Genomic DNA, 5,669 nt, shown 5'->3' on the forward strand with positions numbered 1-5,669 from the left:
CAAAAATGTGATGTTGGAAACCTACCTGAACCTCAAAGCTATAGGTAAGACTATTTTTTTTCCTGAAGGAAACAAATGTTTCTTGGTTATTGATGATCTTCTATTATTTTAATTGTATGAAAATTGAGCTGAATAATTCAGTTTCACTGAATTTTCACTGTAACTATCACGGTGCAGTTAAAATTCACAGTACCTTTAATTTTGGCTATTTTCAAATACTATATCATTCATTTTCTGATACTGTGTTTTAGGCTATAATTGGGAAGAGCATCATCTTGAAGAACATTGTCGAAATAATAGAAGTCATGAAAGGTAATTTTCATGTTCAAGCTGATACAAATTTGTCTCTGAGAAAATTTTAATATTTTATGGAATCTCCAACAAAAAGCAAGAGTGTAAAAAAGCAGTCATTTAAGTGTAGATATGATTATAATAGTCTTACAAAACCATGTACCTCAAGATCCGGTATCTGATTTGTGTATCCATTTGATAAGTAGCTCCATTAGACCTGTGCTGTGGATCTGCCAATCTGTATTTTCTCATAGTATTTAGAAATTGCACATTGAATAGTGATAAATTTATATCCAAAACATTCCAATAAGCAAATAGTCCATAGAAAATTTGGTGATAATCATATTCTTGTCGTAATATGGCTCAGTTTGGTGAGAGGGCCTTTTATGAGAATCAGGAATATTGTTGTGGAGAAATATTAGTCCATATTGCACATGTTATGAGAAACAAAAATTCAAACAGTGTGAATGCAATACATAAACCTTTCACTTATCATTCTTTTTATTAGGTATATCATGTGTCACAATAGATAATAATCATGTGAGCATAAGGATATGGAAAGAAGATTCATAAAATTTTTGTTCTAAAACAAGAAGATATGTAGTATTCTGTCTTTGAAAGAATTTAGGAATATGAAAGACATTTGCAATTAGTTGGTTTTTTAGCTTTACAGGAAATATCCCATAACTCATAGTGTAAAACATATTCATGGGTACTAGGAATTTGGAAATTCTTCTGTGTGTCCTGGTTCGCAGTCACATGTGTTGTAATTCACACTAGAGGAAAAATATAAATACAATCAGTGTTATACAGATCAAAGATTTTCTAACTTTCTTCAGATAGCTAAAATACATCATATAAAAAGAGGGTACTATATATATGAGCCATGTAATAACCATCACAGGTGTCTTGAACAACTCATAATGAGAGAGAACAACATGAACATATAAAGAGCTAAAACCTTAAGATCTGATGCTTCTTTACCATTAGACAGAGTGTAAACATAATTCATATTGATTACATGATTGATCAGATTAATGAATGTGGTAAAGATTTCACATGTGCTATTTATCATTGTAGGCATGTAAGAAGTCATAGTGGAGAGAAACCCTACGAGTGTAATATACGTGGTAAAGCCTTTACAAGATGCAGTAATCTCTACTATCATAAAACAACACATACTGGAGAGAAACCTTATGAATGTAATCAATGTGGTAAAGCCTTTACAAGACCCAGTCATCTCCAATATCATAAAAGAACACACAGTGGAGAGAAACCTCATGAATGTAATCAATGTGGTAAAGCCTTTACAACATCCACTCATCTCCAAAGACATAAAATGACACATACAGGAGAGAAACCTTATGAATGCGATCAATGTGGTAAAGCCTTTGCACAGCGCAGTAATTTTCAATATCATAAAAGAACACATACTGGAGAAAAACCTTATGTATGCAATCAATGTGGGAAAGCCTTTGCCTATCACAGTACTTTCCGATATCATAAAGTAACACATACTGGAGAGAAACTTATGAATGTAATCAATGTGGTAAAGCCTTTGCACAGCACAGTAATCTCCAATATCATAAAAGAACACATACTGGAGAGAAAGCTTATGAATGTAAACAATGTGGTAAAGCATTTGCACAGCACAGTAATCTCCAATATCATAAACGAACACATACTGGAGAGAAACCTTATGAATGTAATCAATGTGGTAAAGCCTTTGCACAGCACAATGATCTCCAAATACATAAAAGAACACATACTGGAGAGAAACTTTATGAGTGCTATCAATGTGGTAAAGCCTTTGCACAGCGCAGTCATCTCCAAAGACATAACATGACACATACTGGAGAGAAACCTTATGAATGTAATCAGTGTGGTAAAGCCTTTACACAGTGCAGTAATCTCCAAAGACAGAAAAGAACACATACTGGAGAGAAACCTTATGAATGTAATCAATGTGGTAAAGCCTTTGCAAGACCCAGTCATCTCCAGTATCATAAAAGAACACACACCGGACAGAAAACTTATTAATGTAATCAATGTGGTAAATTGTTTTCACCTGGGATAAGTCCCCAAAATCTGTGTGCTGGAGAGAAAATTAATGAATATGATCATGAATTAAGTGGGAGTTAGGAGGGTATCATAAAGTAGGATATGATAGACATGGGTGCTTGGGATTATTTCCACTCTGGAGATTTTTTTTTTTTTTGATGCTTTTGCAAAGAAGTTTGCTGCCCTTGTCTGAAGAGTTTCCTTAAGGTTAAGGTAAAGATGTTTACATTAATTGTATTGACAAAGTAAGTCATGAAAATCACTGCATAGAATTTGGCATGAAAATTTTTAACAAACATAGAAACTAAGAAAGGAAAAATAAAAAAAGAATTGTTCAAAATACAAGGCTTTATCAGGAAGTTGAATGAAGTTTAATCGTCTGATCAAGGATATTCAATGGCATTAAAGGAATGGTTACATTAGGACAAGATTACATTCAGCTAAACATATGGATTTGCAGTTGTATGAAAGAGAACTGTATCATGTTAGGAATTATTATTACCTGGATACTGTTTTGATGTAGACACATGAAGGTACAATTATGTGTCAAATTGCCAAGAGATAGATTTAGATTCTGGGTTCTGAATTTAAAATATAAGCTTTCTAGGCTTAGTTCCAGGCATGGTGTTACATGCTTTTTAACCCACCATTCACGAGACAGAATCAAGCAGATCTTTGAGATCAAGGTAGATCTCTAAGCAAGTTCCAGGAAAGCCAAGATCAGGCAGTGATATATTTGAAATATTGAAAGCTGCTGATATTGGAATAGAAGAAACCGTGTTCTAGCCCCAGTAAGCACCAGAACTCCGAGAATTTTATCCTGAAGTGGTGTTGAATATTTTCAGAGAATTTTACATTTCCTCATGAGATGATCAATTCTTGGTTTTTCTTACAATTTAATCCCATTTTGTTGAACCATCACTGTTTCTAGAATGAAGCATTCCTCACTGTTAATGGTGGACATTCTTTTGATGTGTTTTGTATTTTATTTTATTTTATTTGTTTTATCTTTTAAGTATTTTTGAATCTGTGGTTTTAGGGATAATTGGTCTGTAATTCTCTTTAATTGCTCAGTCTTTCCTGACTGGATATATGAGTAATCAGGGGTTCCGAAAATAAATTGACTAATATTTGTTTTGTTTCTATATTTTTGAATACATTGAATTCTTGTTAAATTCTCTTTGAAAGTCTGGTAGGACTCTACCCTAAAACTCATAGACGTGGGCTCACATTGGGGACATATTTTTAATGAATTCTGTTTTCCTTCATGTTTATGTCAGTTTAAGTTGTTTTTCTCTTGTTTAATTTTGGGATGTGGAAAATATTGAGGAAGTTAGCTATTTCTTTTAGAATTTCCAAGTTGGTGGAATGAACCCTTTTTAAACTATGTCTTTACTACACTCTGGATTTCATTACCTGTTATTTCATCCCCCATTTCATTTTAGATTTCATTAATTTGTATATTCTTTATCTTTTAATAGGGGTTTGTTTATCTTGTCTAATAAAAGGATCAAAAGACCAACTCTATGTTTCATTAATTCTCTGAATTGTTCTCTTTCTATTTTATCAATTTCATCCCCCAACTTGAAAATTTCTTGATGTCTTCTCCTCGTTTTCTTTGCTCCCTCACTTCTTTTTGTTGTGTCCTTTAAAACATGCTGTTAAACTGCCTGCATGAGAGTTCTCCAATTTTTTCACATAGGCATTTTGTGCTGTGAACTTTCTTTTAGCTCCACTTTCATTTTCATTGTGTTCCATGAGATTGTTCATGTTGCATATTCGTTTCCAATGAACAATAGAAAGTCTCTGATTTCTTCCTTTTTTCTCTGTAGACCCATTTTCTCTCACACATTAGTTTGTAGTCAGTTAGCTGTCCTCCCTCATCTCTTACAACACTGAGACATCAACAGGTTTTTGGCCCAGATCATATATTTTGTCTCATCAGAGAGTGTGGGGACTCCTGGGTCTGGTGCAATCAAGGACATGAGGAACCCAATTTCTAGGGGCCACCCACTGGGGTTTCTTGTTGCTCTCTGGGGTGCAATTTAGTCCTTCCCCATCAGATCTGTCCTCTCTTTACAAATGGCCCCATGGATATGAGAAGTAACAATAGCACACCAGCCTTGTGTGTCTTGTCTTTTCTCAGCTCTAATGGCATTTCAGAGCTGCCAGTTCAACTTCCTGGGCTGACATTCCTGCCAGATGTGGTCCTCCACATGTGATCTCGGTATTTGACACCACCGCTGCCCCAGCTAACACCTGTCCATCCTGAATGAGGCAGTTGCCTTTGGTGAACCCCGTTACCCCTACATCTATGTGAGCAGTCATACAGAGTCCCATCTAGTGAGGTCAGGGTTCAGCAGCAGGGCAGCTGAGTAGATACTCTGGGGAGATTCAAGAAGGGTGGCTGGCAATGAGTCATTCTGGTATCATTTTTACCCAGAAGCCATTGTGACTGAGGTGTAAATAGAGCGGTTGTTAGCTTGTGCCAATTGGTTACACATTGGCCAATGGCTAACGCCAGGACCCCTGATCTGAGTATGTAGTCCACACATCTACAAAGGTCACCTGAAGTTGGCAGAGTAAGGCTTTTTTTCTTTGCAGAGGCTTAAATAGCCTCAATTTTGAGGCATCTAAGAGGTCCTACATTTTTGTTTTCTTCTGTAGCCACTGGAAAGTCATTTATAAACTGAGGAAGAGACTCCATATGTAGGTTTTAGCACAATATAATGTTGAACTCTATCAACAAAAGATGATGGGTTTCCATTTTGCATTTAGGGTAACCCTGGTCTTGTGGTGGGGACACTTTTGATTCTCAGGGCCCCCTCATCTCCTTTTTAGGCATCACTTATGATCTTCTGATTTGGCCTTGGCTGACAACAGGATCTTTCCCAGGTCTCCAGTCTGTTGCTTCTGTCCTCCCATCTGCGTCTCCTCTGCAGTCTGTCCTCCATTAAATACTCTCTTTGCCACTGTCCTTAAATCTCTTAGACAACTCTTTCCTAACTACTCCACCCTCTGGGGCTTTGTCTTCATAGCTGGTGTTCCCTGATTGACAAAAGCTCAAGCCACTGCTGCCTTTGCTTCTGGTGATTCAGGGTCCCTGTCTCAAAAAACCAAAACAAATAAATATAAATAAATTATTTAATTAATTAAAGAAGTAAATAAAAATAAATACATAAATACATAAAATGCAAAACCTAAGTAAAACCTGCAGCTTTCCCCCGAGATTTGAAAAGCCGTGCTGCTGAATGAGAGCACCTGCTCATGTGAGTCTTAGAGGAGAAGCCATGTTTACACAGGCTACAGGGAGGGGA

General features: G+C 36.1%; 1 pseudogene; it reads left to right on the plus strand.

Annotated features, from left to right (window-relative positions):
* The first annotated feature begins 1,651 nt into the window (after nucleotides 1–1,651).
* Nucleotides 1,652–5,669, plus strand: part of LOC127673227 (zinc finger protein 431-like) — a 33,364-nt pseudogene continuing 29,346 nt past the window's right edge.

The sequence above is a fragment of the Apodemus sylvaticus genome, chromosome 22, assembly GCF_947179515.1.
Source record: "Apodemus sylvaticus chromosome 22, mApoSyl1.1, whole genome shotgun sequence".
NCBI classification, from domain to species: Eukaryota; Metazoa; Chordata; class Mammalia; order Rodentia; family Muridae; genus Apodemus; species Apodemus sylvaticus.